Here is a 14,210-nt window from a genome sequence, read left to right on the forward strand (position 1 = left end):
TATTAGGTGGGTAAGCTCTATGCCTTGTGTTGCATCATCTCCCTACGTGCCCAGAGATAATTTGGCACCTGAGTTGACGCCAAGGAAGTCCATAGACTCCATCTGTATTTTCTTGTCACTGGTGACTGGTGAGTTACTTGTGGTGACATTTGGGTCTTCTTCCTTTAATTTGGAGCTAGTAATTTATCAACTGGGGGGAGGTGGGCACTGGGAAGTATCTGGAAGTATTCTGATGGTCACGATTCTAGGGTGGCTTGCTAGTGAAGGATGTAGTTTAATGCCCTTCAGAAGCCGGTCAGACCCCCTTAAAAAGCCTCATCTTAGACATCGACAGGGTGGAGAGTGGGGTGCTCCCTGTTCCATGGTGCTGGGTAGCACTGAGTAGGGACAGACATTGACTTAAGGTCACTGGCAGTGACAAAGACCTCTCTCCCCACCACCAGGTCATATGATCCACAGCCTATGAGCTGCATGTGGATCTCACTGTTTCGGGTGGGGGAAACGGAGAGCCAGAGAGCTCAGCCACATCCAAAACCCCATCCTAGCCCTACATTCAGTGCCATGGCCCTTTGCTGGGGCTTTACCCAAACCAGAATGAAGCCCACAGGGCACCAAAGTGACCCACTCCTGCCTCGTGCAAACAAGCATTGGAATCTATAGGACCCCAGGCTGCGACCCCTTCCTCAGGTCTCCCCCGGACTTTGGCCTCTCTCAGGTCCCTGGTGTCATTAGCAGGCCAGGCATGGGGCCAATGTGGCAGTTGTGTGTTCTTGTCCTGTATAAATCTAACTAATGTCCTAATTGGAACCAGTGACACAATTGATTCCTCTGGGTCCTGCCCTGAGTCTCTGGGTGGTGACATCCCTTGATCTCCACAAAGGCTGTCACAAACACTGCTCTCAGCCCTCTCCGTGGTTCACATCAAGCTGCCGGCTCCCCCCACCCCAGGGCTTGGTCCAGAAGTGTCTGACTTAACGTGGCAGAAGATAAACCATCAAGGAAGCTGTGGCCAGGCCCCGGTGGGGGACGAGGAAGCCCTGGCGAGGCCCGCGTGGGGGACAGGGCTCTTTCCTCGCACATGCTCACTGTCTTACGGCTTCACACGTTGCTTAGGGTGGAAGCGTGGGGCTGTTTCTCTTGTTGTGGAAACCGCTTCCCAATTCGTGGCTGTTTTCGCCCATATGGTGGAAGGCGGGTCTGTGATGTAAGGGTGATGAGTCAAGTCTCCCAAGGGGGGGAGGCCCATGTGGCCAGCTACATTCAGAGGAGAGTAAAGAGAGCGGTAGGCACTGTGGGAAGCCATGATGGTTGATTGGACTCTGGAAAGGTGGTTGGTAGGGATGGACCTCGGAGGGTAGAGTGCTTGTCTAGTCTGCAAGGAACTCTGGGCGTGGTGATGCTCACCTGTCACTCGGCATTTGGGAGGTGGAGGCAGAGGGATGGGAAGTTAAAGACCACTCACAGCTATGCATGGAATCTGAGACCACCTGGGGCTACATAAGATCCTGTCTCAAAAAAAAAAAAGTACTTCCGGGTTGGGAATGAATTGTGGATGAAGAAGATGGAGGCAGCCTCTGCTGGTTATCCTCTGGGTTGAGGGCAGGACACAGGGCCAGTGGAAGCCCTGGGTACAGTCAAGGCAGCCGTTAACTCTCTGAAGCAATCCCCCAAGTCCTAGCTAGCGCCCCATGCTCCTAATTAGGGAAACAAACACACAGAGCACAGGGTGTGGGCCTGGACAAATGGCCTTGCTGTTTTCCATGTGGAATGGGGATTAAGTAGCCACCAGGCCACAGGCAGGATACGTCTAGTCTTCTCTAGTGTTCTGGGCATGCAAGAGGTACATTAAGAAAAGGACATGGGAAGACAGCATTGGAGACCCCTAACCCGAGGTCTGTGTTTCAGGGAAACCCAGTCCTCATACCGGGCTTTGCAGGGGGGGCAGGGGGGAATGGGTTCAGCCACCAGAGTAGCATGCTTCCATCCTTTTCTCCCTCTCCCTTACTAAGCATGGGAAACTCTTCGGAGAGGCTGAGAGGGGTTTTCAGAGGCACAGAAATCTGCCTGGCTCATTAGAAGCCCAGAGACAGCCACAAAACGTGGGAGTTCAGGTTACAAACTTGCAATGAAAGTATCATAAAGCAATCTCCCACTGTAGAGACTTCAGAATCATCCGTCTCCCTCAACACGGATTTACGGTCGCTGCTCTCACGACTGTGTGGACTGTGTAGAACACCGCGGTGTGGGGAGCAAAGAGACTATGCCTGGCAACGGAAGAGAGTCTTTGCAAGAGGTCTGAGTTAGGAAACTTGCGCAATCGGAGTGGAGCGGGCGGCACCGCGCAGGCCCCCTCGTCTTCACGTTGGTGCAGGCAGCAAGCAAAGCTCTAGACAATTCTCTGGCCTTATTAAAATCCAATTACAGTAATAGTTTAGCCTCAAATGTGGGACACTTTGAATGCAAGATAAATGTTTCAAACGGAGCAGTCCTCACACGGTCCCTCCATCCACCACGTGTCTCCATGGCGGTAATGTGGTCCCAGCTGCAGCTGGATTTCTGGGTTTGTCTAGTAAAGGAATTTGAGAGGAGAAGCCTTTGATCACATTACGCTGAATCTTTTATTATTATTTTTCTTCCACCCTTGCAAAGAGATGAAGCCTCCATTTGACTAACTCAGTAAGTCAGAGAAACCCAATCAGTGCCTGTGTGCGCTGCACGTGCACTAGCGCTGTCCCCTCTCTCCCCCCTGCAGCTTTCCTGTCCACAATGATGTAGGTGTCCCCTCGCAAGGGTGGGGGAGATGACACACAGAGGATCAGCAGCTGATGTAAGGTCCACCTGGGTGCTGTGACCTCAGTGACTCGGGAAAGTGCCCTGGGTCCCTGTGGGAAGGCTCTGTCAGTCCCAGCTGCCTCTGCTGGGGTGGGGAGGGGGCTCTCAGGGAACTTTAGAAATCTCAAGCCAGCAAGGCCCAGCTGCCTATAGAGGAGACCCCACTCAAGGGCCTCTAGGTGCTTTCCCAAGGTCTCCATGCAGTGCTAGGCAAATAAGGCCACAGTCAGAATTCAGGGAATGCTTTCTTAAGTTACATATTGTGCAACATATTGTGCCTGTTTTTTTTTGGGGGGTAGTATTTCTTGAATTAAGTGCAACAACTAAAAATAAATACGCGGAGAGACACTTCTAAATCCATACATTTTCTCCAACTGCAATGTTTCCAAAGCCTGAATAGCTAGCTGTAGGTAGCACCAGTAATTAAGAGGCAAGGCAGGCGGGCAGAGCCAGCCTGATGATGATGGTGTCTTCAGAGACACCATCTTGCCATTGGATACAGTTATTTTTAGCTCTTCCTGGGATTCGAATGGGATTTGGATTGCACGGAGAAGGGTTCCAAGGCAGTCTGGGACTTCCCCGGTGCTGTCTTTCTGCAGCGTAAGGCACTAGGGCAATGTGTGTGGGCAGCAGAGGAGCTGGCAGGGTGTGAGGGCCTCTCGGTCCTTACAATCCACTGTCCTTACAGTGCCCCAGCTTCCATGAGTATCTAAAATGCTTCTAGAAGAGAAGCCCCATCTTAAAAAGTGTAAATACCATCATTTAAGAACTCTGTCAGCCAGGCATTGGTGGCGCACGCCTTTAGTCCCAGCACTCGGGAGGCAGAGGCAGGCAGATCTCTGTGAGTTTGAGGCCGGCCTGTTCTACAGAGTGAGTTCCAGGACAGCCTCCAAAGCTACACAGAGAAACCCTTCTGTCATTCTAGGAATGGGGAAAGCTGCCACCACGCATTATCTCAGCAGTCCACACAGCTGCATCCGTGTGCCAGCAGAAGCAACATGGTCTCCAGGGGTGCACACACCACCTTCTCTGTCATTGAGGGGCATAGACAACCTCCTAGTGACAATAAACCATGCCTGGTCACCCAGCCAGACATCTATCTATATACCAACCATTGGTATCTGAGGGAATGCCATCTCCAAGAATATATATTATATTATTACATCTATTATAGTATGTTATGATATATGTATATATGCACATATAGGCTTCTCACGTGAGAGGAAGTCCTCATCTTCGTTAGTCTGAAATTCTTCACTTAACAATGGCTCTTGGTTACAACAGTTTTCCTACAAATGTCGTGACTTCATCCTTCCTTATGGCTGAATACTATTCCGTTTGTGTATGTTACCGCTCTTATATCCCTCATTCACCTGTTGACGGGCATCGAAGTGGTCTTCGTTTCCTGGATGTCGTGACTGGTGCAGGAATAAACACAAGTGTGTGGGTATCTCCGTGGGAGTGCAGGCTCTTTTACGTATATGCCCAGGAGAAGTAAAGCTGGGTTCCCCGAGACCCTAGGCAACCCCACCCCTCTGGTTGCAGGTTCACAGTGAAGCACATGAGGGCCCTTCCTGCTCTCTGCAGATGGACGGGGCGTGGCACCTCTCATCTCCCGCCTTCAGCTTATTCTTTACTTCTCAGACGTTCTGGGTGAGCCACTGTGTGTTCAGAGACACAGGCAGGGAAGCTGGCTCTGAGCGATGATGACCAGAGTCCTAAGGAGAGACAAGGCCCCTTTCCTGCCACCAGAAAGCTGGCCACCGGCTTCCAGCTGAGGGACACATCAACACCTGCAGGCTTGGTGACATAACGGGGGCCCGTCAGAATCACACGCAGGTTCACACCGCAGGTTTACACCCCCAGGTTCACACCACAGGTTTACACCCCCAGGTCCACACCCCAGGTCCACACCCCAGGTCCACACCCCAGGTTCACACCCCAGGTCCACACCCCAGGTCCACACCGCAGGCTCACACCGCAGGCTCACACCCCCAGGTCTACACCCCAGGTCCACACCCCAGGTCCACACCCCAGGTCCACACCCCAGGTCCACACCCCAGGTCCACACCGCAGGCTCACAACCCCAGGTTCACACCCCAGGTCCACACCCCAGGTCCACACCCCAGGTCCACACCCCAGGTCCACACCGCAGGCTCACACCCCCAGGTTCACACCCCAGGTCCACACCCCAGGTCCACACCCCAGGTCCACACCCCAGGTCCACACCGCAGGCTCACACCCCCAGGTTCACACCCCCAGGTTCACACCCCAGGTCCACACCCCAGGTCCACACCCCAGGTCCACACCCCAGGTCCACACCGCAGGTCCACACCCCAGGTTCATACCGCAGGCTCACACCGCAGGCTCACACCGCAGGTCCACACCCCAGGTCCATACCGCAGGTCCATACCCCAGGTCCACACCCCAGGTCCACACCGCAGGTCCATACCCCAGTTTCACACCGCAGGCTCACACCGCAGGTTCACACTCCAGGTTCACACCCCAGGTCCACACCCCAGGTTCACACCGCAGGCTCACACAGTCGCACGTGCCCCTGAGCCTAGAGATGAGACCCAGGAATATTTAGGGGAAGGACCTCTGGTGACACTGAGACTGGCCGTCTATCCTGGCCCCGCCCTCCTCTAAGTTGCCCACTTCCAACCTGTAATAAGCTTCATTTTTGTCTGAGGCCTGGAAGGATGGGACGCTAAACAGCGAGCCTATTAAAACATTTTTTTTCTTACCGAGGCACATTGCGGCCCAGTTCTCCAACTGCCACTGCACAAAAGACCAGAAGTGGGTCACCAGATAGATGAACTGTCTGTGTGTGTGTGTGTGTGTGTGTGTCTGTGTGTGTGTGTGTCTGTGTCTGTGTGTGTGTGTGTCTGTGTCTGTGTGTGTGTGTCTGTGTGTGTGTGTCTGTGTGTGTGTGTCTGTGTGTGTGTGTCTGTGTGTGTGTGTGTGTGTCTGTGTGTGTGTGTGTGTGTCTGTGTGTGTGTGTCTGTGTGTGTGTGTCTGTGTGTGTGTGTGTCTGTGTCTGTGTGTCTGTGTGTCTGTGTGTGTGTGTGTCTGTGTGTGTGTGTCTGTGTGTGTGTGTGTCTGTGTGTGTGTGTGTCTGTGTCTGTGTGTGTGTGTGTCTGTGTGTGTGTGTGTGTCTGTGTGTGTGTGTGTCTGTGTGTGTGTCTGTGTGTGTGTCTGTGTGTGTGTCTGTGTCTGCGTGTGTGTGTGTCTGTGTGTGTCTGTCTGTGTGTCTGTGTGTCTGTGTGTCTGTGTGTCTGTGTGTGTGTGTCTGTGTGTCTGTGTGTGTGTGTGTGTGTGTGATCCACAAGCAATCACTTAGAAATGTTTTAGTGGCCGCGTCCGACCATTATCTGAGCAGATGAGAGCCGGCGATTCTGAGGCCACAGCTCAGTCACAGCTGCTCAGCACTCACCTGTGGCCCGTGGGGGCCAGCCTGCGGCAGGTGACAAGCGCTGGCACCTCACAGAGGCAGCCTGGAGCTCATGGCTGGGAATACCTGGATTGTCGATGCCTGCAAGGGGACTTCTTGGCGTGTCTGGGATACTGGGGGTGCGGATGGGTGAGGTAGCTGGAGTTTCCAACAGCAGCACCTGCAGGTTCTGTTGTGGGGCCAGAGCACAGCTTTCCCACCTGCCAGTTAGAAATGTTTCTACATAAGCTGTGCTGTCAGTTAGCGCAGCATTTTAGTGCTCCTTGCTCATTACCTAGTGCCTGCTGTCCACCCCATGTCTACCCCATGTCCACCCCATGTCCACCCCCATGTCCACCCCATGTCCACCTCCATGTCCACCCCATGTCCACCCCATGTCCACCCCATGTCCACCCCCATGTCCACCTCCATGTCCACCCCATGTCCACCCCCATGTCCACTGTCCACCCCATGTCCACCTCCATGTCCACCCCATGTCCACCCCATGTCCACCTCCATGTCCACCCCATGTCCACCTCCATGTCCACCCCATGTCCACCCCATGTCCACCCCATGTCCACCTCCATGTCCACCCCATGTCCACCTCCATGTCCACCCCATGTCCACCCCATGTCCACCCCATGTCCACCCCATGTCCACCTCCATGTCCACCCCATGTCCACCTCCATGTCCACCCCATGTCCACCTCCATGTCCACCCCATGTCCACCCCATGTCCACCTCCATGTCCACCCCATGTCCACCCCATGTCCACCTCATGTCCACCTCCATGTCCACCCCATGTCCACCTCCATGTCCACCCCATGTCCACCTCCATGTCCACCTCCATGTCCACCCCATGTCCACCTCCATGTCCACCCCATGTCCACCTCCATGTCCACCCCATGTCCACCTCCATGTCCACCTCCATGTCCACCCCATGTCCACCTCCATGTCCACCCCATGTCCACCCCATGTCCACCTCCATGTCCACCCCATGTCCACCCCATGTCCACCCCATGTCCACCTCCATGTCCACCCCATGTCCACCTCCATGTCCACCCCATGTCCACCCCATGTCCACCCCATGTCCACCCCATGTCCACCCCATGTCCACCCCATGTCCACCCCATGTCCACCTCCATGTCCACCCCATGTCCACCCCATGTCCATCCCATGTCCACCCCATGTCTACCCCATGTCCACTCCATGTCCACCTCCATGTCACCCCCATGTCCACCCCCATGTCCACCCCATGTCCACTTCCATGTCACCCCCATGTCCACCCCCATGCCCAATGACTGGCTCCTACAGCCAGCTGCCGAGCACCCACTGTCTACCAACCACTGCCTGTCTCCCACTGCCCCCCACTCATTATCCACCACCTTCCTGACGGTGTCACGCTTGTGGTACTGTCATTTCCCAAGGGACAATGGACAGCAGCGGACAGCATTCTGCACAGACTGGCGAGGCTCTCCTGAGGCTGGAAGCCTAGCTCTGAGTCTTTCCCACCCCCTGGGGCCTGCAGTGTGATTACCCGAGAAAAGGTGCTCAGAGAGAGCATCAGGGTGGCCAGACTGGAGGGCCCAGGGTAGAAGATGTGCCCTTACCTTCTTCTGAAGTCAGGGCTCCCCACCTCCAGGCGTATGCAGCAGGAGCAGACGTCAGGGTGCTCCCCCAGAGCCGTCTGTGTGTTAGTGAGCCTTCTCCTTACTGTAACAAAATACTCGGCAGAAGCAACTTCAGAAAGGAGAGAATCACTTTGACTTACCGTTCGAAGATACAGTCCCTCGAAACAGTGAAGGCACAGCAGCAAGAGCCTGAGACAGCTGGTCACATGACACCCGCAGGCAGGAAGCAGCTGGTCACATGACACCCATAGTCGGGAAGCAGCTGGTCACATGACACACACAGTCAGGAAGCAGCTGGTCACATGACACCCACAGTCAGGAAGCAGCTGGTCACATGACACCCGCAGGCAGGAAGCAGCTGGTCACATGACACCCACAGTCAGGAAGCAGCTGGTCACATGACACCCACAGTCAGGAAGCAGCTGGTCACATGACACCCACAGGCAGGAAGCAGCTAGTCACATGACATCCACAGTCGGGGAGCAGAGAAGAGATAAGCGTTGGTGCTCAACTCACCTTCTTTTTAGTTAGTCCAGAGCCCCAGCCCTGAGACTGGTGCTGGCTAAATCCTGGGTCACCTGACAGGCACACCCAGAGATTTGTTTCCGATTCTAACTCCCATGGATTTGACAGACCAAAATTCACCATAATACTGGGCCTCCTTATTTCCCTGCAGGCCAAGTGCTCAGTGTCTGCCCATTCTACAGGGAGAAACTCTGAGGTGGGGTGACTCACCTACTGAGGCTAGAGCTAGAGTCGACCCTGTATCCTGGGGGTCCCGCTGTAGCTTTTCCTATGTAAACCTTAGACCATGTGGTATGTGTATGTGTGCGTGCGTGCGTGCGTGCGTGCGTGTGTGTGTGTGTGTGTGTGTGTGTGTGTGTGTGTGATACCTTTAAGCAAATCTCATCTCTAAAACTTCCAGATATATTTTCCTCTTAAAAACAACTTTGAAAACTGGCTACTATAGTTTATGTCCTTGTGACTGGCCAGGCCTCAGCACCTCGGCTACCAGCTGACCTTGGTCTTGTCACTGGGCTGTAAAGGGCCGTGGGCATTGATTGAATGACCAAATCTTCTCTAACGTCCAATATTACCTGGCTCTGAAGTTGGCAGGTAATATATAGACCCAGCTCTCCACGGTAGACTGGAATCAAAGCCAGCGATTAGTGCTGCCCCCAGGAAATACAGGTGGAATTGTGCCATGTGCGTTTCTGGGGGCAGCCCTGGACTGTGGTCAGGGGGTGTAAATGGTCCCAAAGGAGACTCTTCTATGGTGGTGACATGAGGCATACGGCCAGAAACTACAGGAGACTTCTAGTATCATTGCTAGAAGGGCAGGACAGCTATCAACACACATACAATTCAGGAATACACAGTGGGTGAGGACTGCCCAGAATAAATTCCTTTGAATTTTGAGTTGTAACAGACAGACAGACAGGCCCACACCCACTGAAGGTGCGTCCTCCATTCCATGTGAACCTTGGGGATTTTCCATCAAGAGGTGGTATTGCCCCCTCCCTCCCCACCCCCTGCTGCCATCCAGTTGTTTTTAAATCGAAGGCCTCTGGACAGAGAAGCTACAAGTGCAATTTATGGAATCCCCAGACCTGGACTCTATAGGTTCCATACCATGTACCCCACAGATGCTTACACTGTGAGTTTCGGTCCCATACCCGGGTGGCATAACTGAATGTGGGACTTACAAAATAATCTCATGGCAGTGAAGATTTCCTGAATACGGAGACCAAAGGTTAATTCAAAAATCCAAAGTATAATGACCCCAAGGAGAATCCCATAGCGCTCACCCAGGTTGCTCCATTTGACTGTAGTCTGGACACACACGCTAAGCACTTCTGCTTGTGCGTGCCCTTACACCACGCATTGCCGGATGCTGCCTGGAGCACTCCGGCTCAGACTACTGTGTTAAGAACTGCAGTGTCTGTACTGAACAGTTTTCTGCTTGGTAGACACGGAATGGTTTAATTACAGAAAACAAACACCTTTAGTATTTTCCCGTCACTCCTCAGCATGGAGGTATTAAGTTGGTCTATCTTTGGATTGTTCTGTGTTCAAATGTTTGACTTTTTGAAAATGACATTTAAGTTGTTGACTTCAGTGTCTTTTTTAAAATGCTAGATGAACTTGGCTTGGGGTAAGAATAGAATTGCTAATAGTTTCTGAGATGGCCCCCACACATAGTTCGAACAGCGTTTTCAGAATTGACTCAATCAAAGTATCGACCAACGTGAAAGGCGCTCCGTGTCCTGCTGTATCAAATACTCAGCCGAGATTTAATTCTTTGCGTAAGAACAAACAAGCAATACATCTCATCAGCATGCAAATTTACCTTCATCTTTCATAGATGGTAAAATTCCATGTATACCCAAGAATTGTTTGCACATGGGGATGTCTTTGACTCACGGTCAGTAAATGTTTGATTTGTGCACCTGCTTCATACAGTCACATGTGCCCAAGGGTGTGTAAGACTTTCTCAAGAGTAAAGGGGTCATGAGTGAGTGGAAGAGGTTTGAGGAACTCCGGAGTGGGTCACCCACTGGGGGCCCTGCCTGGCTGTTCCCTTAACCAGGAAGACAATCTATCACAGACAAAGACCAATCACACAGCATGTCCACAAATACCTTTTCCTCTCATGAGGGTGTGTCCTGCAGCCCACTCACACCCTTGCTCACACTCAGCCAGCTAAACTTGCTTTCCACTGGCCCCAGCTAATATGGCTCCAGCTGCCTCTAAATTCCCTGCAGAGGCCCTCCGTTCCCTGATTGGCCAGACTTCCAAGCCCTCCTCCTCTACTGTCCCGCAGGGGCATTTACCCCAAACACTGCCCTACAACCTTAGTGCAGAGGGCCTTTCATGTAAGCAGCCACTGGTGACACTTTCGCTCTCAGACACAGCAAAACAGGGAGGCCTGCAGACTCGCTATCATCCCAACAAGAAGGATCCCTCCAGTGTCCCTGTTTCCTCCATGGCCAGGAGAGTCAGAACCCAAGCCAACACTCCACAGGACTCCATGCTCAACGCTGCATGAGACCAGTGTTTATCTCCTTGACTCAAAACAAGACGTGGCTACACCAGCCCCCACCTTACAGACAATGAAGTTGAAGCCCAGGGCGGGTCCATCCAGGGACCCAGGGCCCAGGTGCTCTAATGGAGGGATTTGCATTCTTACCACCCTCGAAAAAACTCCCGGGAGCCAGCATCCTTGCATCACAGATTCATGGGGAAATAATTCACAAGGTCACTTGGCAGAGAGCTCAACAGCTGACTATTAAAAATAGGACAGCAGACCCTGGGAGAGCCCAGGCTTTCTGCAAACATTGAGCTGCTGCTTTGGCTTGAGGTGAAATGTCAAATGTGGCCTAGCCCCCAGAGATGGCTCTACAATTATCTGGGGAGGAAATTTCCCCTTCCCCTCCCTCTTCTCTCCCCACATCAGAAAACAGGTTCCTGGCAATTCATAGGCATGTTCTTCTAGTCAGAGCATGGGCTCCTCTAGGCTTAAAGGTACCACTTCCTGGTCAGAGCACAGCTTGGCTCATGGGCAAGGTCCCCCAGTCACAGCATGGGCTCCCTTCAGCTTGGTCCAGCTCCTGTTTAAGCAGGTGCTGTAGACCCCCTTGTCCAGAGCTTGTTGCAAAATACACCTCATCCTGACCAGACAGAGCACAGAGCTCCAGCCTCCACCTCCCCTTTCCACTCCTGCAGGGAAGCCCATTTAAAGTTTTCTATTTGTTTTTTATGGTTTAATGTAGTGTGCAAATGATCAATACACAGCTGGTGGGATTGCAGACAGCAGAGACCCCGGTGCGTCTGACCACACAGGACTTGCTCCGAAGAAAGCAGCTTCAAGTTCCTTGTGGTCTCCATCTCCTTCCTGGGGGTGGGTGGAAGCAGATTTCGGGATTCTAACCTTCTAGGGGAGTTCTGCTTGAGTTTGAGCTCAGGTGAACCAGCTCATTCCTTCCTGGCTTCTCTAGCACCTGTTTGTGAGCCGCCCCTCCCCCTGCTCCCCCTCCCCCGCTCCCCCAGGCAGCATCGTGCTAGAATGCAGCTTCTCGTTGCATCTTTAGAGTTTCCCTGGGAAGAAACTGCTGAGACATTTGCCAGCTCCTGGGCATCAGGGAGATGACAGGAGCAGTTCTTGGGCTACAGTGAGAGCCTTGGATGTGTCTTTTGGTGACCCTGAGCTTGCCTTTCCAGTACATGTTCATCAGATACAGCCACCAGGGCTCAGCGCAGGTGAGTGTTCAACAGATATTGATGGTCAAAGGTCAAGGGTGATTCCTGCCACTACATTTGGCAAGTGACTAAAACCCTTTAGGCTGCAAAGTAGAGACATAGGAGACACCAGTTGTAGGGTTGAAAAGGGGGTTCTCAGCCTAAGGAAGCACACTATGTGCTAAGGATAGGAAAGGCATGGCCATGGTCAACATGGTCTATGTTCTTAGTCAGAAAACTTCCTGGACACACATAGTCTCATTCCTAGAAGAGTCATTCCATTTTACAGGGTGGAAAACTGAGGCATGGGAAATTGAACTTAGCAAGGTCACAGAGCTATAGCATTGTCTGACTCCCAGGCATGGTTCAGAATCTTCCTCTCTTGGAGTCTGCCATAAGCAGAGCCCATTCTGCTGCTGGCAAACAGAGCCACCATTCCCAGGGCCTCTCCAAGCACCTCCAGGGCTCCCAGCCCCACAGTGTGTCTACAGGAGGTGAGCTCCAGTCTCTGGACATGGTTAAGATCAGGCTGCTCCCTCGCCCTCTTCTGAAGGCACAGACAGGCTCTGCTTGGCTGCCTCAAGGCCGCAGTGGATGAGAACAAGCCTGGGTACCGCATATCAGGTTCACGCCAGCGTGAGTTTTTGCTTTATCCTGCCCATTCCCTGTGTAGCATCCTCTATGGTCCTCAGGAGTGGGGCCAGGCACAGCTGCGCTGTTCTGTCACTGATGCCCAGAGCTCAAAACCATAAACTAGCAAGAGCCAGGGAAAAGCGCTCCCACAGGGTGTGAGCGGCCCCTGGGACCTCAGTCCAGGCCCCTTTCAGAGAGAGTGCCCTGCCCCTCTGCAGCAAATGAGATGCAGGTAGATGTTTTATCTACGGACTCAGTAAAAACATGGAAAGGGCCGCAGCGCCTTTTCTGACGCCGAGTGTCACATTCATTAAAGTTTAATTTGATCTTTTTTAATATCACATTAAGTCAATTCCATCTTGGAATGGAATGGTTATAGTTAGCGAAAATCTGCCCCACACACAGCAACTTCATTTATATTAGCTTTTATTTAACTGGGTAAAAGGTAATTTTGTTTTTATTAATTGATTCATTTCCCCCTCGACTGGACTAGCCATGAGCCTCAGGCTGTGCACAGGGAACTGCTCTCCTCCCTGCAGGTGGCTGCCCACCCTGACATCAATGGTGACGACTTCTGGGCACAGGCAGCCTGTTATATTACCTCTCTAGTTTCAAGGGACCTTGGCCAGTTGCTTAGTCAGACTCTCGTCTGAGGCAAGCAGGTCCCTTTCACATTCTGCCTTAAGCTGTGGGGAATTGCACACAAAAACCCGGCGGCTTTGGGGCGGGACACAGGTGTCAGGGCCCACAAAGCCAGCTGGCAGCTCCCACAGCCTTACCCAAAAGTATTGCTTCCCTCGGCTATCAGCTGCCGGGCATGGTCCACTCACTCATCCATTTTTGGGTCCTCTCCCAAACCACGAATATGGGACTGTGCCTCGGGTCCCCACCTTGGCAGTTCATCTCTTCTTGCCGTGTCTCAAGCTGTGTCTTGTTTGTAAGGGCACGCCCACAGAGCAGGGGGCTCTCACAGAGAGGCCCTTCCCTCCACTCCCCTGCTTTGTAAAGAAGACACTGTCATCCCCCTCTTGTCCTCTCCTGAAGCTTTATACATGGACCACAGAGGAGCCTGTGTCTTAGGACCTGGAGCTCCCGCCAAACTGCCTCTGATGGTACCTGGGCAGGCCGGTTGCAGACGCAGGGGATGGGCAACAGAACGTGGTCCTGACCCAGCTTCATTCCAGTTCCCCATGTGACAAAGGGCCGGGGTGGCCGGAGCTAAGAGAATGCTCTGTGCTGAGTCCCTTTCCTTAACACAAAGACCGCACGGCTTTATAAGGAATAGTTACATCTGTGTGGCGTACATACATACTCACGTGTGTTTTGAGATGGGTCTCTCACTGAACCTGGACTTCACTGGTTGCCTAGACTGAGGGTCCATTAGGCCCCCAGGATCCTCCTGGCTCCGCCTCCACAGCCCTCGGGTTATAGGCGCATATGCAG

The 14,210-nt window shown here is 52.9% G+C and overlaps 1 protein-coding gene and 1 long non-coding RNA gene across 4 annotated transcripts in view; one reads left to right on the forward strand and one right to left on the reverse strand.

The window, feature by feature from the left end:
• The window catches only part of Cdh4 (cadherin 4), a 498,494-nt gene that overhangs the window by 193,176 nt on the left and 291,108 nt on the right, over window positions 1-14,210 (forward strand). The window lies entirely within an intron of this gene.
• Window positions 2,595-8,130, reverse strand: LOC121134443. The gene is made up of 3 exons (XR_005871528.1): window positions 8,036-8,130; window positions 6,269-6,486; window positions 2,595-4,632 (listed from the first exon to the last, which is right to left on the reverse strand). It is a non-coding gene; the product is annotated as an uncharacterized LOC121134443 (long non-coding RNA).

The sequence above is a fragment of the Mesocricetus auratus genome, unplaced genomic scaffold, assembly GCF_017639785.1.
Source record: "Mesocricetus auratus isolate SY011 unplaced genomic scaffold, BCM_Maur_2.0 Super-Scaffold_100028, whole genome shotgun sequence".
In the NCBI taxonomy this organism is placed as follows: Eukaryota; Metazoa; Chordata; class Mammalia; order Rodentia; family Cricetidae; genus Mesocricetus; species Mesocricetus auratus.